The sequence below is a fragment of the Neofelis nebulosa genome, chromosome 16, assembly GCF_028018385.1.
Source record: "Neofelis nebulosa isolate mNeoNeb1 chromosome 16, mNeoNeb1.pri, whole genome shotgun sequence".
NCBI lineage: Eukaryota > Metazoa > Chordata > Mammalia > Carnivora > Felidae > Neofelis > Neofelis nebulosa.
This window is the reverse complement of record NC_080797.1, coordinates 39859770-39883466: the sequence shown is the minus strand read 5'-3', so window position 1 is coordinate 39883466 and position 23697 is coordinate 39859770. Positions and strand designations below refer to the sequence as shown.

The following is a 23697-nucleotide window of genomic DNA, read 5'->3' as shown; positions in this document are numbered from 1 at the left end:
GTGGTCCCCACAGCAGAATGGGAGCCTCGTTGCACCAGGCTACAGATGGGGATAGGACTCATGTCCTTCCAGATCTCGGGAGGCTCAGGGCCAGCCTGGACAAGCTGCTAGTACAGACTCACTAGCCCCGCGGGGTCCCCTCCCAGGTCCCAGGCAGAAACTGACTATATGACATTGATTAGCCCCAGCTGTAAGGGAGCTAAAGGAGGCTGTCGGTGCCTTCAGTTTCCTTTTTCTGCACCCTTTCCCCCTTCTATGCCTCCCCCTCCGAGGAGTACCCATTTTCTTTCTTCCTTTGCCTGCCTGTGAATCCTGAAGAGAACAGGAAGGGAACAGCCTCAGGGACACCCAGGAGTCAGTTCCTTGAACCCGGTTACTGAGTTACCTGCGGGGCACTCTTGAGTTTTCACCAGCACCAAAAAACCTTGCTGGCTTCAGCCGAAGGAATGAATGTTTGTTGAGGGTGGTGATGAGTGAACTCAGCCTAATAGGTGACACAAGCTCTTTCTGTTTCAAGCAAGGGAGGCCCAGTGGCTCACAGCCCTGCGGAATTGAGGACCTCCGTCTCTTGATCATGTCTGAAATACAGTCGGAGCAAGCTCTGGGAGCTTGGAGTGCTTTGTGGGTGATTCCTAGGACGGTTGAAGCTGGGGGACTGTGGGGCGTGCTTGTGTACTTGAAAGTGGAAAGCCTGGCAACTGTCAGGGGTTTCTTTCCAATGCCCCCCCCCCCCCCCCAAAGCTCTGCTCATGGGCTCCCAGCCTTCCCTAATGAATGGACACACCAGCCACCCGGCACCGGGGCACATGTGGCAGGAAACAAGCGAGCACAGTCTCCTGGAGACAGTCCCACGGCAGCAAAGCTTCCGGAAGCTGTTCCCAAGGCAGGGCCCACGCCTTATCACCCCACGACCTGCAGGTTCACCTGGTTGCTCTTTTGGGTTCAATGCCTCTGGCATTTGAGTGTGTGTGTGTGTGTGTGTGTGTGATGATACTATCTCAGTGTGGAAAAGAGACAATCCCCGCTCCGGGTTACCTGGCTGGATTCAGGAAGAACAATTTTTGAAAGTTTAAGCTAAAGGAAAGAATTGTAGCAATAACAAATATCCCGTCATGGACCTTACCACTCTAACGTGGAGAGGACTTTTTTTCTCCCAGGGCCAAGAGGCTGAGGCTTTTTTTCTTTTCTTTTTTTTTATATTTCTTTATTTTTGAGAGACAGAGTGAGAGTGGGGGAGGGGCAGAGAGAGAGAGAGGGAGACGCAGGATTGGAAGCAGGCTCCAGGCTCCGCCCGGGGCTCGGGGCTCGAACCCACAGACCGTGAGATCATGACCTGAGCCGAAACCGGACGCTCAACCGACTGAGCCACCCAGGCGCCCCAAGGCTTTTTTTCTTTTAGTCAACTCAAGAGTCGTTGATGGCCCTTGGGAGCTAGGATGTGGGGCCCACTGGGGACCCAGGTGTCCAAGACAACAAACTGTCATTGAATCTGCTTCCTTTCAGTTAAGCCACCTAATATGTCCGCCTTCCCCCAAAAGCATGGTCCCTCTTGATCGTTTCCAAAGGCCAAAATGTAAAAAGCTACTTAAAAGTCTTCAGCATTGTCCTAAAGTCCAAAGGCGATTTTACTGACACAAAGTTGGAAAAAGTGAGGGAACGCAAGTTACGCTTGTTGCTGATCCATAAACTGGCTGCAAATACACGTCGCTATTGTTAACGGCCTTTCTTGTTACGCTGCCCACCCTGATCCCCCGTTGGTAGGCCTCTATTTGGTCCTCGCACCTCCGCGCAGCCTGCCGCGCCGGGCACGTCACCCCCTCCGAGTTCCCGCCTCTTTCTTGTCAGGCCCCTCCTTCTCCTCAGATCCCCCCCGGCCCTGGGGAGACTTCGGGACGCATGCGCAAGAGGGGAGGTAGGCGGAGTCTTGAGGAAGAGGGAGGAGGGGCAGGAGAACGCAGGGAGAGGAGAAGAGGGGCGGAGGCCGCGCGGGGTGGGGCCCGGCGGGTACGCGCTCGCTGCGTCGACGTGCTGACGCCATGACGCCCCGGCCGGTGTGTGTCGGTGTGTGTGTGTGTGTGTGAGTGTGCGCGCTCCGAGTGTGTGTGTATTTGTGTATCGGCGGTCCCGCAGGTCCCGGATGTTGCGGACAGTATGAAGCGAGCGCAGGGGGACGGGGACCAGCAGCTGTCGCCGCCGCTCTCAGGTGAGTGGGGGGAGGAGAGTCAAGGGAGAGGGTTGTCCTGTCGGAGTGGGGGGGGCGCCTCCCTTAAGAGGTGACTGACCCCCCACTACCCCCCCCCCCCCCCCCCCCCCGCCACACATATACTCTTCTCTGTCCCATATCCCACATCCTGGGTTACGTGGCCTGGGAATGCCAGAGCCTAATCAGCCGTTCCTTCTCCCAATCCCAAGCATTCAGGAGACACAAACGCGCCCCCTGCCTTCAGCCCCCCCCCCCCCCATCATTTTCCCAGCCCCATCCCCCTTGCCAAATAGTGAGCTGTCGCCTGCGGCGAGATGGGTGACTGCGCATGCGCGAGTGTGAACGAGCTAGGGGGTGCTTGCTCGCTGCCCCCGGGGCGCATGCGCATCGCTGTGTTGCAGGGACCTGCGGGATAAAGAGCCCCTTGACCATGCGCCCGCCTCTTTCCCAGGCAGTGGGCTGCCAGATAGTGAGCCTGTTGCTCCTATCCGAAAGGGAGAGTGTAAATGATTCGAGGGACTTACTGACAAAGCACTATTCGCATCTGGTGTTGCCCTAGAGACTCCCAGGCTACAAACGCCTTCCAGAGCCAACCGTGCCCCACGCTGACCTTTCTTTTGAAACTGTCACTGCAACTTCTAGTTCCAGCATTGCTTCCCCCCCCCCCCCCCATCGTCATGTTGTACCTGTAATACAAACATCCCCTAAACTTACGAGTAGGTGCCTCAACCCATTCAGTTATTCTGGCAGGGGATTTTGGTAGCCTTTCTTAGGAGGACTAAGGGTCACAGAAAAGAAAGTAAGGGTGACTGCCTTTTAGTAAAATTCTTAATTATCTGCATAGAACTAGATAAAGATAGAGATAAAGAGAACACAATGTAAGGGTTGGAGCAATAACTGTAAATCAAGACATCAGGGTTCTCTCATCTCTAGCCCTCCCAGTTCGTGTGACCTATTTGCCTCTTTTTTTTTTTGGTATAAGATCTTCCTTTAAAAAAAAAAAAAGGATCTTCCTTAGCGCTTTCGTTTTAGCTGTACATTATTGATGCTCTGTGAACATCACATGAAAACAAAAGTGATCGGAACCTACTAGTGGACGATAATTTACCCAGCGGAGGTTTTAACTTTAAGCAGTGGGAGTGATAGTTCTTGCACATTTGCAAAAAACAAAGAGCCACATAAAACAAGGAACTCAGGAATATTTCAGTGATCTAGGACCTAGGTTTTCGATTGGCAGATTATTCACGGTCCTTAATTTGCTGCTGTGTTGCCACTCGTGGCTACTTTGCTACTGCTTACCTTTGCCCTCAGAACAGGGCGAGGAAATGGTAAACTCTCAAAAGTAGAAGGTTTGCTGAGTAGCATTGAAATGAATAGCTGACTTGTTGGGAGGGGGCGGCTTTTTTGTGTTTTCTCAGTTACCTTTGCCAACCCTGTTTCCTATCTGGATAACGGGATGGATGGGGTATGTTAGTAAGCCTTATTTTCTATTTTCGTTCCTTTGTTTTCTTTCTTTGGTATCCTGTCAAGGCTTTTTTCAGCTGCCATTCTTAACTGCAGGACCTTATGTTTTGGGGCCTCGGTGTGTATATATTTTTTTCACTTCTCCTTTTAACTCTGGCCTCTGCATGGTTCAGTTGTCTTTTGTGCTGTTTTCTGTTGCCATAGTTACAGTGGGACCCAAGGGACGACACAGAGGAAGCACAGGAATTTGGGGGGCATAACTCATGCTGTTTCCAGGAAAGAGCTGGAGACTCATCTTCTATTTCTTGTGTGAAGAACGAGGGGTATAAGTTCTTGTGATCGCTGCACACTTAGGGTGAGGGTGGTTGTTTGCATTGGCACTTTGGTGACTTCCGTCAGAGCTCTTCATAGTGGTTAGTGTACTGGGAGATGTTCGATGTCGTCTGTGTCCCGACTTGCATCAGGTTTTGGTAAAAGCCTTGAAAAAAAACTATGGGGGTAGTAGGTAGGTATCCATCCCTCAGGAGGCATCTGTCCTCTCTGATGCTTTGTGTTTATCTGGAAACATTTCATCTGGTTGAATTTACTGAAGCCCTGTTTAACATTTTTGTGGAACGAAGGCATGATTGCTCTTAGGATTAAGAGGAGCATCATTAATTAATTTGCATTGGTGCAGAGCCGTGTTTCCAAATGCTATGTAAAATGGGTAACGTACACATGAAACAAAACTCAAAAGGTACCTAGAGGGTGAAGAATCTTCCTTCTCCTGCCCTCTTTTCATCTGTCTAGTTAAACTCACCCCCACCCCTCCCCCAAGGAAACTGTTGTTACCTGTGTCTTGTTTACCCTTCCAGAGATAGTCATGGCCTTCAAAAGCATACACAACTATGTACTGTTTGAAGTTCCTGATTTTATTTACCGTTTTACACAAATGGTAAGACACTATAGCCATTATTCTGCATTTTGCTTTTTTTACTTTGTATATCTTGGCCATCATTCCATAGAGCAATAGAGTACCTCTTCCGTTTTGAAAGATGACAGATACTCCCTTGTGTAGATGTACCATCATTCAGTCAGCTCTTATTGTTGGATACTTAGGCTGTTTCCAGGGCTACAGTTAATTCTTTGTATGTGCTTTTTGTGTACATGGGTATCTTTTGGGTGAATCCCTAGCAGAAGTGCTGGATCAGAGGATATATGCATTTTTAATGTTGTTAGATACTGCTGAATGACTCACCATAGAGGTTGTACGAATTTATATTCCTGCCAGCAGTGAGTCTGCCTCTTTCCTCACCAGCACTGTTATCAACATTTTTTTTTTTTTTCCTTTGTGCAGTCTTTTAGCTAAGATTTCAAGTTCCTCATGTAGCTTGTTAAGCCTTATTACACCCAGGAGTTGTGGATACATAACCGTGGCCGTTTTTGCAGATGGGAGTGGCCGGGGAAGATACTGTTCGACTGAAGAGTCATGTCATGAGAATAAAGTCATGTGCCTGGATAACACGGCGTGTGCATGACACCGCTTGGAAGACATGTACAACCTCTACTTCCTTTCATTCTTAGGTGCTGGTTTCTTTTTGCAAAATTCTGGAAGCCCATAAGTGATGTTCCATGATCTTTTGATAGCTTTGACTCAAAATTGTTTGTAGAGGCGAACTACCATTGTGTTGAGGAGTTGAAAAGCTAACCCAGTTAGTTAAAGGTACTTTACCAAGTGCCTTCACAAAATACCGGTACTAACACTTTGTTTTTAACTGTTGGTTTATTTATTTTTGAAAGCGGGAGGGGAAGGGGCAGAGAAGGAGGGAGAGCAAATCCCAAGCAGGCTTCTTGCTGTCAGCGCAGAGCCCGACGCGGGGCTCAGACTCCCAAACCGTGAGATCACGATGTGAGCTGAAACCCCGAGTCGGACGCTTAACCGACTGAGCTGCCCTGCCGCCCCGGGTACTGGTACTTTTTAAAAGTCTGCTGATTGCAGATACTTCACTGTGAGCTGTGAGGAAATAGAAGCGAATTTAAAAATGTCTGTGCCTGAAGGAGCTCATGGTCTTGGAAAATCAAATCTACTAAGTATGTGAAATAGTAAGGGAACAGTTAGAATGGGAACAGTAATACACTGTGTTCCATGTTAAAAAATTTTTTTTTTTTAACGTTTTTATTTATTTTTGAGACAGAGACAGAGCATGAACAGGGGAGGGTCAACCAGAGGGAGACACAGAATCCGAAACAGGCTCCAGGCTCTGAGCTGTCAGCACAGAGCCCGACGCGGGGCTCGAACTCACGGACCGTGAGATCATGACCTGAGCCGAAGTCGGCCGCTTAACCGACTGAGCCACCCAGGCGCCCCCACTGTGTTCCATGTTGAGAGGACTTTGTAAAAGAGCGATTAGAGAATTCCTTTGGGAGGCCTTCCTGGAGGAAGCGCATTTTGAGCCCTCTCCCTCCCCTCCTTTTACAACTGTTTATGTAAAAAAATTTACACGTACAGAAAAAGTCAAAGAATAGTACAATGATCACCTTTATACTTATTATACCCTAGATTCCACAGTTCATTTTGCTGTATTGGCTTTATGTATGTGTGTGCATGTGCCTTTATATATATAATATATAAATTTTTATTTTGCAGATATCATGACATCCTAATACTTTTGTACTTTAAATGCTTTAGATGCATTTTCTTAAGGAGATCGTTTACTTAATTGTTATTAAGATATATTGTCACAGATAAGGCAATTAACGGTAATTTCCTAAAACCATCTAATATCCAGTTAATGTTTAGATTTTCCTGGTTGTCTTGAAGATGACACTTTTTAGCTGTTGGTATTTTTTTCTGCAAACACGTATCTTTAGTCTTTTTACATCTCCAGTAGTTTGTTTACAAGCTACAAGAAATTGCCTTTGTGAAGAGACCAGGCCGTTTCCTGTGATTGTTTCCTCACAGTTTCATTTAATTTGCGCCTTTATCATGTATTTCCTACAAACTGGCATTGAAGTCTAAGACGTGGTTAGATGCATATTAAACACTTTGGGTAAGAATTCTTCGTAGGTGTTGCTCTGTACCTCATATTAGGTCATGATAAGAGAAACATAATGTCATAATATTGCATTATTAATGATGCTGAGTTTATTTTATCATTTCTTTAAGATGATAAATACCAGATCTCCAGTGTAGACATTTTTTCCCCTCTGTAGTTAGTCATCTGTAGAGTGATATTTTGGAGCCATACTGTTCCACTTCTCCGGCAGTCTTTCACTTAATGATAATGATCCTTGTTTGGACCAGTTATTTCTTTGGTTGCTGCAAAATGCTGATTTTCTCATTCTATTCCTTTTACATTGATTAGCCTTCAATCTCTCCCTCAGCAGTTAGGAATAATTCTAGTTTCTACCAAAAGTTAGGTAAATTCTTATTTTCCCTTTAACAATTTTCTGAGTAACAAGGTGGTATAATAATCACCTCTAATGGTGGCAAGTGATTTGTTTCTTCTTCTAGCTTTCTTTACTCTAGTATCATTATAAATGCATGGACTTTAATTTATTTCTACATGTTACTGACAATTATAGACATTTCTTGGAGCTCAAAATGTTCCATATTCGCCCTGTGGGAACCTTTTAAGCTTGGTGGATGAGTGCCTCCTTGCCCTCTAGTCCAAGAAGTTCCTGCCTCACTTTGTGTTTTTTCCTGTCCCAGTTGTGGAGCCCTCATCTTCTGTGTGCGTGCGTGTGCGCGCACGTGTTTATGTGATATACGTATGTGTGTGTATATACACACCCATATATAGGATATATGTATCTCACATTTTCTTCCCTTCTATTATGTTGTTCATCTCCCTATAGAGCTTCTGAAGCCAAAAGCTAAAAACTGCAGATGGCTTTATTTTAATACAATGCACCTAGTGTTTGAATCACTTCTGTGCCACTGACATTGCTGGATTCTGGCTCTTAGACCTTTGTCTTGAATGCACTTCGTGAAAAACAGGTAGTACCTCTGAAGACCGCATTTCTTCTCCCCACCTCCCCAGTATAAGGTTAGCTGTAGCAGAGACTGGGGATTTCTTCTCCGATGAGCAACCTTGCTTTTTCCCCCCGAGATGAAAGGTACACAAAATGGAATTTAGAGACCGAACTTGTACTTGCGAGCTTTCTTGGAGATGTGGGGTTTTGAGTGTCCCATAAAAGCATCTTTGTGTAGATATACACAAGTATGTGTTTGTCTTTCCTCCCTTTTCCTCATTTATACGTTCCTCTGCACAGTTGGAGCGTTATGTAAGATTATGCTGTGATAGCATTTTTTTTTTCATTATCACTAGATTTTCATCGTAAAAAAAAGGAATGAGACAAATTGTCCTTAATTAGGGAAATTTTTCAGTTAGGCCGTGAACCCTGATATCTAGCTGTTTTAACTCAAGGTCTGCAACAGCACTGAATCCTGTGGATTTCTGTCATGTAGTGTAGACTCAGGAGAAATGTTTGTACATCCACAGTGTTTTCTTAAAATCCATCACCCTAATGAAGATTAATACAAACAAAAGATACAGTAGAGCTGCATTCTAAAGCCGGTTTTAGGGGCTGGACTAATTCCTGCCTTAGCAGAAAATGCTTTATTAGACTCTTACCATGTGGCAGTATTTTGAGTCATCTTACTGATTTCAAGTCACTCAAAGGCTGACAATAACAGTATTCTGATATTTATCTGAAATCCTTTCCCTTTTTTTTTTTTTTTTTTAAAACCATCTTGTCATATTTACTTCCAGACTTAATAAGGTTATTCTCGACCTGGTTTCGTAACAATACTGGCCCCATATTAAATTCTGGTCGTGTACTCAGGGAAGCGCACCTGTTCCTTGTGTTTGTTTTCGGGCACGGTGAATCACTCTGAAAGGCTACACTGACACGTTTGCTGCTAAGATCCAGTGGCTTCTTTTACTTTTGTTTTTGACAAGCTTCCGTCATAGGAAAAAGGATTTTAAAGTATAGCCTCTTCAGGAAACGCTTGGGCCTTCATTCTTACAGCTGTAGTCATGTTTTAATAGAATTGGCAAGAGTTGCCCAGCTGCTCTGTGTGGCAGAGCTGGTCATGCTGCTTTGGGAGAGCCGGATGCAGACAGACCTCAGAGTGGGAGTTAAATGTTCAGACAGTAACCCTTACTTGCCCGGGAAGACCTTTATTCCTGCCTGTTGCTGTCTTTCCTTTTTCTTTATATGTTTGTTTATTTATTTTGAGAGAGAGAGAGTGCACATGTGCATGCAGGGGAGGGGCAGAGAGAGACGAGGGAGGGAGAATCCCAAGCAGGCTTTGAGCTGTCAGCGCAGAGTCCGACATGGGGCTCGATCTCACAGACTACGAAATCATGACTTGAGCCAAAATCAAGAGTTGGATGCCTGCCTCACCGACTGAACCACCCAGGCGTCCCTTGACTCTCTCTTTCTGAGCTTGGCACAGATCTTCCTGCTGTGGCACCAGCTAAATTAAAGAAGGGCTTGCAGTAGTTCTCTGAAAGCCTCTAATCCCTCTCGTCTGTTGCACCTGTCTGTCTGCCTGAAAAAAAGTATATGTAATCATTCATCTTAATTTGAGATTTACATAATTTTTGGTATTTAGAGACAGGTACTCCTTTCTGCTTCTGTCATTTTGACTACTTTAGATGCTTCAGATGAGTAGAATCATGTAGTATTTGTCCTCTTGCATCGGCTTATTTCCCTTAGCATAGTGTGCTCCAAGGTTCGTCCACGTAGTGGCACGTGTGAGAATTTCCTTCCTCTTTAGGGCTGAATAATCCTCCGTCGTACGCATATGCCACATTTTGTTTGTTCATTTGTCTGTCAGCGTTCACTTGCGTTCCTTCCACCTTTTGGCCACTGTGAATTGTGCTGCTGTGAACACGGGTGTCCGGATGTCTCTGAGATTCTGCTTTCAGTCCTTCTGGGTATATACCCAGAAATGGAGCTGCTGAATCGTATGGTAATTCTATTTTTAATTTCTTGGAGGAACTGCCATACTGCTTAATATAGGGGCCGCACCATTTTGCATTCTTACCAACAGGGCACAGAAGGTTCCCGTGTCTCTACATCCTCACCAACTCTTATTGTCTTCTGGGGTGTTTTTGATCGTAGCCGTCCTAAGGGTATGTTTACATTTTTTTAACTTAATTTTATCCTTTATCGAAACTAAGTTTTAAATTTTAGCAGAGTCAGATTTATTATGTTTTTCCTTTAGCATGTGTGTTTTTTGTGTCTTAAAGGAGGCATCCTCCCCTCTACTGAGATAACACTTAGATCCTGTATTTTCTTCTAAAAGTTTTAAAGTTTCACATTTAGGTTTCTAATCCACCCAGAATTTATTTTGATGTTCGGTGTGAAGTAGGGATCTAATTTTTTTTTTTTTCCATATGGATAACCCTGCAGGAGGAATTTAACTTTTTTTTTTCCGTGGGGATAACCCAGTACCTTAGCATCATTTATTGAATAGTCATGTCTGCTCCTTACTACTTTGTACTGCCACTTCCGTGCTTCTAATAATATGATGGTTTGTGTCTGCACTCCTTATTCTGTAACATCGGTCTGTTTGCATATCTTGCACTACAAGATTTATTGTTCATATTTAGTCTCCCTGTCTTGTTCTTTTTCTGTTCATCAGCCTCCTTGAAAAACCCTGTCAGGTTGGTATATTTTAATGAAGCCATTTGTTGTCTAAAATACATTGACATAATATATAATAGCCTTCTCCAAAAAAAAAAAAAAAAGAGAAAACAAAAAACAAAAAAAACACAAGCCATCCTTAATCTAGCAGGTGACCATTAAGCTGTCTCTTGTTCTGAATGAGCCTATAATTTCCATTCAAATTTTTGTTTTGTTGGAGTGATTTTCATTTTTGTAAAGCACATGAGTTTCAAATGGAGGGAACCTTGTTATAATTTGGTGTCTCAGATAAGAACACCAAATAAAACACTCTTGGTAACAGTACTGAAGTTCGGTGGTGTTAAGGCTTTCTTGAGCATAAGGAAAAGAAACCTATTTAAAATAACAAGTGAAAGACTTAACCAAAGAAAATAGTTGTCGTAGAATCCAAGGAAAAGCTGAACCACAGACCTCAGAAGGGGCTGGAACCAAAACTGTTCCAAGGACTTCAGCAATAAGAATGAATGGACTCTAGTGTTCTGCCGTAAGTAGACCTCAGTATCCATGAGGCTTAATTCAGATTCCTGAATGATGTCTGATTTGGGTCAATCTAAGGCATGAGTTTCCTTGAGCCAGATGCCTGTCCCAGGTTCGACTCTGGTTGAGGATCGGGGAGGGAAGATTTGGTACAAACAGCAGTTTTGGAGGTGGCCGGAATCAGAGACAGATTCTCTTAGAGCAGTGTTTGCCTAACTTTTTAGTTGCAAGGTTCTATACTTTAAAGAATTTCTGAGGACCCCAAGAGCTTTTGTTTATGTGGTTTATATCTATTGATATTTACCAAACTAGAAATTAAAATTAAAAACTTTTTTAACCGACTTCAGCCAGGTCACGATCTCACGGTCCGTGAGTTCGAGCCCCGCGTCAGGCTCTGGGCTGATGGCTCGGAGCCTGGAGCCTGTTTCCGATTCTGTGTCTCCCTCTCTCTCTGCCCCTCCCCCGTTCATGCTCTGTCTCTCTCTGTCCCAAAAATAAATAAAAAACGTTGAAAAAAAAATTTAAAAAAAAAACAAACTTTTTTAAAAAGTTGCTTAAAAAAATCTATTTCACGTTAGCATCAATAATATATTTTTATGAAAAATGACTTCAAAAAATTAGAGGAGTGGTTTTTTTTTACACTTTTGCAAATCTCTTAAGTATTGCCTTAACAGAAGATAGATTTTCATATCTACTTGTGTATTTTCAATCTGATGTGGTATTTTTTTTAATGTTTATTTTTGAGAGAGAGAGAGAGAACGAGCACACATGTGGGAGGGGCAGAGAAGGAGGGAGACAGAGGATTTGAATTAGGCTGTGTGCTGAGAGCAGAGAGCCTCATGTAGGGCTTAAACTCATGAACCATGAGATCATGAGCTGAGCCGAAGTCGGACGCTTAACCAACTGAGCCACCCAGGCACCCCATGATTGATAGTTTTCATTGAAGTATTTGAAGAAAATATAATCACAGGGGATAAATAGTTGGAAAAGGGAGGAGTATTTGCAGACGGTTGTGTATATTCTTCTCTGATACTACACCAAAACTCGACAATTGGTTGTTTCTTATCAGTTAAGTTGTAGTGTGGAATCCGAAATCGTTGATGTTACTGTTACACTAAAGCCCACTGGTCTGTCTTGCCCTTTGAATGGGTTTTTTACCCATTCATGATTTGATAATATGCATTGGTTGTTTGGGAAATACTGATTCACTGAGTTCAGCGGGTTTTCTAGATGACACATTTCATAATGAGGTATTAAAAAAAAAAACCACATTACTTAGTATCACCACCCATCTCATTAGAAAAGTCTGTAAGTCTTGGGAATCTGTCCGGCAGCTACAAGATTTCCAAAATTCTAACTTTTGAGTAAAAGCTCGGAACTTCATCAAGAAAATTTGTTGCTTCATCAAGAGCATTCTTAAGTGAAATTGACTTAAAAAAACCCAGCAGTACGTGATGGGGAAAGACACGTGACTCTAGTACAGTTTGATGCCCTTACCTTGATTTATGCTAAAACACCAGTAGTTTTGCCATTGTTGATTTTGTACCACCAGTGCAAATGTCAGTGCAGTGAAAAAGGCAAACAATTTCTTAAGTATTATGAAAATAGTTTCAATTTCCTGGACTTCTTGAAAGGGACCCCCAGGGATCCATGGACTCCATTTTGGGAACCACAGCCTTATGAGAGCGTGTGCCTAGGGAAACGAAGGCCTGTTGCTCAAAGTACAAGTGTTTCATGGTAGAATTTTACTGCATTGCTACTGCTGTTACTTATCATTTAATATGGTGCAGAAATGAATAGAATACTTTAAAAGGTCATAAAAAGTTTTAGATTTCTTACTGAACAGAAATGTTTCCCTAGTAATTACGATTTTCAAACAGCAGAGTTTAAGGTACTCAGATTTTCAGCCAGATATTCTTTCAAGTATGTGATAATCTGAGGGTAACCCGTTTTAATGTAGCTTATGGAATTTATGTCCTTATAGTAGCACATGCAGCTTAACATTTTTTTTTTCAAGCAGTTGAATACATTAAAAAATCTCAGAGCCAAAGATTGCACTTGGGAAGATCTTGCCTTTTCAGAAAAGGCATAGAAGGGGAGGTTAAGGCTGGGAATCTGCCATTCCAGCTTTATATCTTTCGGTTATTAAAGATCTTGCTAAAGAAAACCTCCCTCCCCCGCTTCCCCCCCACCCCCATTTAAATATGTTTTTTGATAGAGAAGGGAACACTGGTGTTAAATGACTTCATTTCCACAACTGTCTATTGAATGACTCTAAACAAAAGCTTTTATAAAACGTGGGAAAGGGATATGTTCTGAAATGAGTGAGGAATTGAACCAGTATACCTATTTTGGTGTTTAGAAGAGGAAGGGGTCACGCATTTGGGGAAGTTGGGGTGGGAGTCAGGACTGTCTTTGGGAAGGTTACCTCCCTTTGAGCTGGGTTTTGAAGGGTCGGTATTTTGAAGGCTGGAATTTTGATTGGCAGAGATGGGAAGGGAATTCGGGCAGAAGGAAGGTCGTGGGCAAAAGTGCGGAGGTGAGGAAATGCAGTGTTTGTTGTTATAGGGTGTGTACTGGCAATAATGAACGGTGCAGTGTAGCTGAAGCCAAAAAAGAGGCCTGAGATAATAGGAGATAAGGTAGGAAAGAAATTGGCCCAGAACATAGAAGGTCTTCTACTAAGTCTGGGCAGTTAGGCGTTAATGTGGCAAGCGACGGAGAGACTTTGAAAGTTTTTGATTGAATAATAACACAATCAGAGTGTACTTTAAGAAAATGTGTTCGGGGCGCCTGGGTGGCTTGGTCGCTTAAGCGTCCGACTTCGGCTCAGGTCATGATCTCACAGTCCGTGAGTTCGAGCCCCGCGTCGGGCTCTGGGCTGACAGCTCAGAGCCTGGAGCCTGTTTCGGATTCTGTGTCTCCCTCTCTCTCTGCCCCTCCCCTGTTCATGCTCTGCCTCTGCCTCTCTCTGTCTCAAAAATAAATAAACGTTAAAAAAAAAAATTAAAAAAAAAAAAGAAAATGTGTTCAACCTCATTCATTTATTAATTCATTCATTGACTTTTTGAAATTGTTCCTCTGTGCCACGTAAGCATGAAAAACAGTGTATGTCACTGTGAACCAGACAGAAAATCCCTATTCTCGTGGAATTTCCCATCTAGGAAAGGAGCTTCAACAAATAAACACAAATGTAATTACAAATTACTGTAAATGTTAATGAAGGAAAGGAATAAATTACTATTGAGAAATAATGGGGTACTTCAGGTTAGGAATCTGGGAAGGCCTTGCTGAGGAAGTTAACTATTAACCGAGTCTCTCTCCCCTCTGCCAAATGCTGTTTTAGGAACTGGGGATATACAGATATATAAGGAACAAAACAGACAAAAGTCCCGGCTCTCACAAAGTGCGTATTCAAGCAGTAAATAAGATGAAATATAGGGTGTGTTAGAAGGCAGTACGTCCCAAGGAGGGAAATAAAGCCCAAGAAGGAGATACGGCATACTGGGGTGGGCACGGGGGTTACAATTTTAGGTGGAATGGCCATGGAATGTCTCACTAAAGCACTACAAAGGTAATAATTGAGCACGTTATCTGTAGAAGGTGAAGGAGTGAAGCAGAGCGCCAGACGGAGGGCATAGCAAAAGCAGAAGCCCTGAGGAATGATGTGCCTGGCATGTTCAAGACACCAGCAAGGCCGGTGTGGCTGGAGTTACGTGAGCAAGGGAGAAAGTGGTAGACACGGAGTCAGAGGTTCGTGGGAGCCCAGAACCTGCAGAGCCGTGGTTCTCACCCATAGCTGCCTGTTGGAACTACCTGAGGAGCTTGTAAGAATCCCGGTGCCCGGGCTGCAGCATGCACCACCTCAATAAGAATCTTTGCAGGCGGGACTCGGTGGCAGAGGCACTGGAGAAAAGTAGATGGATTTGAGAAGTATGTTAAAGAATCCATTTAATTATAGATTGAATGTGGGGGTTGAGGAAGAAGAGTGTCAAGAATGACTCCCAGCTTTCTGGCTCAAGCAGTTGGATGTGTAGAGGTGCCACTTAACTGGGATGGGAGTGGGAGATAAGAATGGGAGGGGTAGGTGTGGGATTTGGAGGGAAGATCAGAAATCAGGAATTCAATTTTAGACATGTTAAATTTGAGATGCGATTGAGGCTAAGTATAAATATGTTAAGTAGGCAGATAGACGAGTGGGGCCTGAAGTGAAGTCAGAACTTGAGGTAATAAATTTGTAAATCATCTGCTTATGATGGTCTTAAAAGTCTCTAAATGACATCATATAGGATAGATTTGATGGAAAGAACTGGAGGTGTGGAAACTGGTTAGCCTGTTCCAGCAATCTGAACAGGGATTGGTGCTCCTGTGCACTAGGATTGTGGTGAAGGGAAGAGAAGAGAAAGTTGGAGATTTGAGGCCCTGGGAGCCTGTGAGGAGTGGGGGTGGACAGTAGGCCAGGAATGCAAGACAGCTTTGAGATATCAAGCCTGGATGAATGATCGGTCTGTTAGCAGATGTAAAATAGTCAGGAGGAGCTGCTTTGGAAAAAAAGATCGTGTTTGGCTTTGCATGTATTGACATTTAGAAGAGGCTGCCTAGCAGGCGGGCAGTTGAATCTATTGCACTGGGTTTTCGAAGAGCAGGTGACGTTTGAAAGATACATCTAGGTCTCATTTATATGAAATTGATTCACCGTGGGAGCGGCAAACTTTATGAAAATAAACACCCAGAGTCTTTATCATAACCTGTTAGGTCCTCTGTGATACGGTTCCTGCCTGTTTCTTGTATAGTATTTTCCTTTGTTTACCGTGATCAAGCTGCACTGGCTTGCTTTGTATTTTTCCAGTATCTCCAGCTAAGTCCTCCTTCAGGGCTTTTGCATTTTCTCATCTTGATTCTTCTTTTGCACTTGGTAGAGGGAATAAGAGTTCAGAGAAAAAACTTCAGAAGTTGGTATCTGGGGAGCAGACAATATTCCAGGAGATCCTTGCCTAGGTGTGAGAGTGCGGATGAGCATTTGAAGTAGAACGGCTGTGGGAGCCATTGAAGTTGAAATTCTGTCGACACAAAGGCCCCGAGTCTCATGTTGGTCTTAGTGTACCCCCGCACTCAAATCAAATTGGGTTGAGGCTCAGCCAGTGGTAGCTTCCCTCCACCTCAGTGGTCTGATGGTGGTGTGGTGGTGGTGGTGGTGGCGGTGATGGTTGACCTTTGGAATATAAACTTGACCTGATGCTGACTCGACTCATGCCGTCCCGTCACCGCTTACAGAAATGCCCTCTGCATAGGTGAGAAACTTCCTCCAGTGGAAGCTATTGGTAAATTGTTTCAGAAACTTTTGGCTTGAAGAAACAACATGAAAACAGCAGGGAAGTTAATTGCGTGTCGACTTGGATGCATTGTTAGGGACCGCTTCTCTTCATGAGCTGGTGTGTCGCTCCTTAAGTGGTGGTGATCGCAGTAACTGTGAGTAATGCACCACGCACACAAATCCTTAAAAAGGCGTGTGTAATTTCAAAACCTGTAGTGTATTTTTATTTAGAATAAAAAGCTTTGCCTTTTCTGATTATAAAATAATGGGAAAAATAGAAAAAATAGAAAGAAAATTTTAAAAATTTCATGTCGCTAAAAATCTTAAAAAATTTGTTTTTGTTTTTTTTTGTTTTGAGAGAATGAAAAAGACTGGGAGGAGGAGCAGAGAGAGAGGGAGAGAAAGAATCTTAAGTTGGCTCCACGCTCAGCACGGAGCCTGACACAGAGCGCAGTCTCGTGACTGTGAGATCGTGACCTGAGCCAAAGTCCAGAGTTGGATGCTAACTGAGCCACCCAGAGCCCCAAAAGTGATCTTTTAAAACTCCGCAGAATTCTTCTAGACAGAGTTTTGTTGTATGAATGCACCATATTTGGCCAATTCCCTACTAACGAACTTCCTTGTTCTCTAGCTTTTGCTTATAAATTATGCTATGATGAGCGTCCCTACACATAAATACTTACACACTGATCAGATTGATTCGTTAGGATGGATTCTGGAAGCGGAAGCAGAATTGCTGTGCTAAAGGGTATGCAAGCTTCCACTTTTTTCCTAGTTAGTCTTTCGGTATTTTTAGTTGGAAAGATATTTAGACATATTAGAGGACATTTAAAAATCTATTTTATTGGGGCGCCTGGGTGGCTCAGTTGGCTAGGCGACCGACTTTGGCTCAGGTCATGATCTCACAGTTTGTGAGTTCCAGCCCCGCGTCGGGCTCTGTGTTGACAGCTCAGAGCCTGGAGCCTGCTTCGGATTCTGTGACTTGCTCTCTCTCTCCCCCTCCCCTGCTCACGCTCTGTGTCTCTGTCTCTCAATAATAAATAAACATTAAAAAAAATTTTTTTTAAATCTATTTTATTATTCTGTCAGCCATTTCCCCCTTTCCATCTGATAAGCTGTTTTGTTTTGTGTTGTAACTACCTATTCTTAGGTCTCGCTAGACCTACCTAAAGAGAATTTGGGGGTCGGGAAGGACATACATGTAGAAGAATTAAAATACTTGGCATCCCACATTAATTATCAGGTTCTAAGTCACCCCCCTTAACTGCCAAGAAAGCGACAATAAGTATGATAGGAATTCAGAGGGAGCTGAGGTGATCAGGAAATGCTTAAAGGCAAGGCAGAACTTGACCTGGATCCAGAAGGGTAATATTTAAATAGGAGGTAGAAGAACATTCCTGGCTTTCAGAAGAGTATGACCAGATTTGAGGAAGGCACACGATTGTGTGTGTGAGCTGACACATGGGCTTGCAGTCTAACTGATAGACTAATTGGAGAGAAGCGTTAATGTTGTGGTGTCGTGGAGGGGCTCGTATGGGAATTAAGTTATATCCCAGAGGACCAATTTTATTCTCAGCACATCTGAAGTTACTCAGTATGGAACTGTCAGATAAAGCAGATATACAGATATGGCCCAACTTGAATGCAGTAAAGTCTCTTTTTTTTTTCATTTTAAATTTTTTTTCAACGTTTTTAATTTATTTTTGGGACAGAGAGAGACAGAGCATGAACGGGGGAGGGGCAGAGAGAGAGGGAGACACAGAATCGGAAACAGGCTCCAGGCTCCGAGCCGTCAGCCCAGAGCCTGACGCGGGGCTCGAACTCACGGACCGCGAGATCGTGACCTGGCTGAAGTCGGACGCTTAACCGACTGCGCCACCCAGGCGCCCCTCATTTTAATTTTTTAATGTTTATTTTTGTGTATGAGAGAGAGACAGAGTGCGAGCAGGGGAGGGGCAGAGAGAGAGCAAGCCACAGAATCTGAAGTAGGCTCCAGGCTCTGAGCTGTAAGCACAGAGCCTGGTGCGGGGATGAAACTCACAAACTATGAGACCGTGACCTGAGCCGAAGTTGACTGAGCCACCCAGGCACCCCTAAACTCTCTTTCTTACAAGAAGCATAGGAGAAGGTTATTTATTTATGTAAGTGAATTATTTAAATAATGAGCTTTCTATAGATCTTAAAAGTTCTTATAATAAAAAAATGTTTTTGTAACTGTGTGTGATGATGGATGTTAACTAACCTTATTGTGGTGATCATTTTGCAGTATTACACATATATTAAAATCATTAGGTTGTACACCTAAAGTTAATACAATGTTACATGTCAATTATATCATAAACAAACTTCCCAGTACTTAAATATTTATTATGTAGTTTCACAGATGTGTGGCAACTTTCGTGGATCTCAGTTTCTTCTATAAAATCAGTTTTTTTTTTAAATTTTTTTTCCTTAATGTTTTTATTTATTTATTTATTTATTTATTTTTTATTTTTTTTTTATTTATTTTTGGGACAGAGAGAGACAGAGCATGAACGGGGGAGGGGCAGAGAGAGAGGGAGACACAGAATTGGAAACAGGCTCCAGGCTCCGGGCCATCGGCCCAGAGCCTGACGCGGGGCTCGAACTCACGGACCGCGAGATCGTGACCTGGCTGAAGTCGGACGCTTAACCGACTGCGCCACCCAGGCGCCCCAATGTTTTTATTTATTTTTGAGACAGAGAGAGATAGAACATGAGCAGGGAAGGGGCAGAGAGAGAGGGAGACACAGAATCGGAAGCAGGCTCCAGGCTCTGAGCCATCAGCACAGAGCCCGATGCAGGGCTCGAACTCACAGACTGTGAGATCATGACCTGAGCCGAAGTTGGACGCTCAACCAACTGAGCCACCCAGGCGCTCCTATAAAATCAGAGTTTTTAGACAAGGTGCTCGCTGAAGTACTTTCTGGTGCTGAGATTGCTATATAACCTTTCAAGAATACCTTGATTTTATGAAATAAATTGGCCTGCTGTGTGGCTGATACCTTCTAGCTCCTTAGGCACAATAATGCACCCCCACATCTGTGAGAGCAAAAGTCTTTGATTGGATGATTGTCTCCTGGCTTCCCAGGTCTAGAATGATTCACCTTTGGAAATTCAGTTGTTCTCACTTTTTATTTCTAAATGACACGTAGAGATTTTCATTTGAAAGAATTTTATGGCTAAGATTGAGCTTCAAGAGGATGCTGTGAGGTTGAGAGGAATTATTGTAATAGTTTTAAATTATCTTCCTGTAAATTATCCGTAGGGATTTATTTCATGCTGGCTTCCTCCTTTTATTTTGAATTCACTCCCATGATGACTTAAATGTATGGCTATGCTATGTAAATACATTGTATTATTAGTTTAGACCAGATACAATTTTGGATATGAATCTATAGGAAAAATTACATCATGCATTCCACACTTGATCTTAGCCAAAAGGCCGAGAAGCGATTCATGCATTCCAAAGTAAAATGTTAAGGATTTCTTTTTTACTCTCTGTTTTGAATTTCTTATACCACTTTTTATCTCCTTTTGTGTGGATAATTGAGAACTGACTAGGACTTTTTAAACTCAGAGACTTTCTGTTTAAAGTACACAATCATTGGGGTGCCTGGGTGGCTCAGTCAAACATCCGACTCTTGATCTCAGTTCAGTTCTTGATCTCAGGGTCATGAGTTCAAGCCCCGCGTTGGGTTCTGCACTGGGCATGGAGCCTACTTAAAAAAAAAAAAAAAAGTAAAGTGCACAATCATCACAGGGTGATTGATGTATGGAAGTGTTGAATCACTGTATTGTATACCCGAACCTAGTATGACTGTACATGAACTAACTGAAATTAAACAAAAACTTAAAAATAAAGCGTACAGTGAGGTTCACAGCTGATTCGTGGCATACTTTAAGTGTCTCCCACCTAGCATCACATTCTTTTCACTAAGCTGTGCTACCTTGGACCAAAACGTCTTTTAGAGAGACTCAAGGTAAACTGTCATAAGGTGACCACATAGCTCTTCTGACAAGCATTCTCAGGAAGCTTTTAACATGATGCAGCCATCAGAATTCAGGATGCATTCTGCAGTTTTGCAAGTAAACTGATCAGTGTCACCAGAGTTGATTGATCTCCGGGAGGAGTGGCTAAATGATCTCACACGGGGCTGACACATAAACCAGAATGCCATTTTATTAATGTACATTGAGGGGCGGTCTTTTCTGTGACCTAGAAAAACATGTGTCTGCTCAGTCCATTCTCCTTCTAGTGTCAGGGTATTAATAGTAAAAACTAATAATCACTAATGTTTACTGCACGCTTATTATGTCTCAGGCACTGCTCCAAGCATTATACATGTAAGTAAATCATCTGATCTTCATAATAACCTTATGAAGGAAGTATTCTTACCTGTATTTTACAGGTGAGGAGTCTGGGGCACAGAAGGGTTTTTTTGTTTTTGTTTTTGTTTTTTTTTTAGTAACTCGCCTGAGATCATACAATTGGTAACTACTATGTTGTACTAAGCAAAAGGTCACTTGGTAAGCATAGAATCTTAGCAAAGGGAAGTAAAAATCCTTGAGGGAGGGCCATTTTATCTGGACCATGATATATTCACTCCTTCCTTTTTCGAACGTTTATTGAGCACCTACTGTTTGCTGGGCACTACTTTGACACCAGGCTTATCAAGGTGAATATAACAGTTAAGTGCTACCCTCCTGGGACTCCAGTTTGGTGGGAAAGACAGATAATTACAGCAGCAAGAGATTTACACATTGAGAGACAGGAGCGTTTAAATCCTACTTGGAGGGATTAGAATAGATGTTACAAAGGTGAAGTAAAGGCAGAATGGGTAGAGGAAACACTTTATGCAAAGATGTTGTGCCAAACACAAGCTTACTTCGCAGGAATGAAACAAGAAAGCATTGCATTAATTAAGGTAATTATGTCTTGAACTAATCCAGCTGTTCGTTGTGGGGATTAAGAGAAACAGATGAGTTTGAAATATATTTCTGAGGTAAAATTGACAAGACATGGTGATTGACTAAATTGGGGCGTGGGGAGTGGAGGTGGGGGTAGTGAGAAAGTGGGGAGTTAAGGCTAACTCCTCTATATCTAGTTTGAGTACTTGGGTGAATGGTAGGATCACTGAAGACAGTCAGGTTTTTGGAGGGGAGGATGGGCTTCTGTTTTGGACTTGCTGAGTTTGAGATGCCTATGAGATGGGCATCTGATGTCTAGGAGCAGGAAGCTGGTTTGCAGTAGAGAAGAGAGACGCATATACATGGTGGCTGAAGCCATGGGAATTAATAAATTGGGGGCAGTTACAGTGATCTGAATTGGCTAGAAGGCAAGAGCAAAAGTGGAGAAGGGCCAGTATTTCTCTATTTTCAGTAAATCCTTATTTAAGTTTTTAGGTCCTGGTTTGCCTGCTTTTGGCTTGGTAGAAATCTTGTCTTTTGAAGTAAGTGCTCTGAATAACTCTTTTATTTATGGTTGTTGTCTTACAGTTTATACAAAACCTGTTTTGTATTTTTATTGCAGTGATGCTTACATGTGAATTTTGTCAAAATTCACAAAGTATGAACAAAAAAAAAGTGTATCCAGAGTTTGGATCCTTTTAAAAGGATCTGGTTAGAACTTTTTATAATCCCCAAACCTCATTTTAACAAGTTTCCCAAATTTTATCACCAGTGCCCAAGCTCACAAATAGTAAGATGGGTGGATTTAAATTTATTCATTCTCCTCTTACTTGACTATCACTACTTGAAGGCAGAGAGAGGTAGGAAAGGATCTGAAGAGTCTACAAACTGGATAGTGAGCACAGTACTGACTCCAGTCTCCCCTGCCCCCATACATTGTGAATGATTTCACTATTTAAAAAAAATAATTAAAAGTGTTTTTCTTTTCGAAGAAAAGAAAGTTTTATTCATCTCCTTCAAGTATTGTAGGAATTGAAATAGAGGTCATAATTTCATTCTAGAATAAGTAAGAGAACAGTATCCTCTTAATTGTCAACTAAAACATAAAGATATTTTGAATTAGCGAACTTAACATCAGTTGTGAAAAGTTAAGAGTGTATAGACATATGAGACATTTAGAGAAGTGATTGGGTTAGTTATAAATTATGTGGAAGTCTCAAGGACATTGGACATGAGATTTTGGTAATTTGTTATGCACTAAGAGCAACCTAAGACACCTCCCTTTCTCCACTGGTCGGTGCCTTGACTACTGTGCCTTGTATAGTGTTCATTAAAAACTGATACAATGAAAAAAAACCCCAGACTGCTTACTTTTGGGAGTTATTTGCATTACATGATCTGATTGGATAAACTTTTGTGCCAAGTATGGGCAGCAACCAATAAATATGTACTTTGGTTACCAGACTGTCTGTAGCCAGTCATAAGCCATTGCTTTCTTTTATGTCATAGTAGTTTGCCATTTAACATAGCAACTCAACCAAATACTGCTTCAGTTCTTGACAGTATGTGCAAGCTCAGTATTAAATTGAATGTCTTTGGATTTGATTTTTGGATTAGTTTCAAGTAGTCATTTGTTTTTCTGTCCTTGATTCATTGCCACTTAATACCAGTCTCAAATCCAAGAAACATATTCTTGTGTGTCTTGGAAATAGTAGATTGCAGTGGAGGATGTAATTATTTTGTCTCAGTATGAGATCTGCCTCTTTAATTATGTGATTAGAATATTTGCTTTTGTTTGGTTTATAGTTTTTATTTGAAAGCTCTTAACCTTAAATTTTTATCTCCTAATCTGTGGACTTCAGTTTGGTAGATGGGACATTGAACTCCATTAGGCAGAATTTGCCAACACCTGGAAGACTTTAATTTTTCTACAGCTGCAGTCTTAAAGGGCCTACCCAAATCACAGGCCCACAGGTAAGGGCTTCTTTATTAGTAGTAGAATTTGCGGACCTCTCGCCGGATTTTTTGATAGTATCATAGGCAGGACCCTTGCCAGGTAACCCTTGTACTTGACCTTGTGGTTCCATTTAGTTCAGCTCCCCTTCCCTTTCCCGGTTGATGCCTTGTTGGATACCTGGAGCTACCTGCTCTGAGTCCAGTGTCTGGAGTTGGGCCCCACTGATCATTTGTAGTGTAGTCAGAGCAAGGGCTGAGAAAACCACCCTCTTTTTTTTTAAACCCTCATTTTGAAAAGGATGCTTCTGGCCCTCAGCGTAGGAGGTGCTGGCCTTGGTTAGTTCTGTGTGTGGGTGTATGTAAGGTTGGCCTTGATTTTGAGTGCTTCCGATTGATGCTTAAGGTGGTAAAGTTTTGTGTGGTTCTCGTTAGTGTTCCCCTGAAAGTATAGAAACTGGGGGCAATTTTCTTGAGAGATTCAGTGTTGGGTGTGGGGGTTTTATTGGGTGAGGAAAGAATGTATTGAGAATTATCTCATAGTAGGTGTTCCTAAATTGTATTTCCTTGATTTCTTATAAAAGTAGAGGGAGCTCCTGCTGAATACAAGACATACTGCATTAGATATACTACATTTCCCTGATTCTAGAATAGAAACGGGTTTTTTTTTTTTTTCACA

The 23697-nt window shown here is 42.7% G+C and overlaps 1 protein-coding gene across 2 annotated transcripts in view; it reads left to right on the top strand.

Annotated features, from left to right (window-relative positions):
- Positions 1-2011: 2011 nt before the first annotated feature.
- SPOP (speckle type BTB/POZ protein) overlaps positions 2012-23697 on the top strand; it is a 68497-nt gene continuing 46811 nt past the window's right edge. The window contains exon 1 of one of the 2 annotated variants that reach the window (XM_058705481.1): positions 2012-2203. The gene's annotated coding sequence lies outside the window, so the exon portion shown is untranslated. The remainder of the gene's footprint in view (positions 2204-23697) is intronic. The other variant, XM_058705479.1, reaches the window with a different exon arrangement.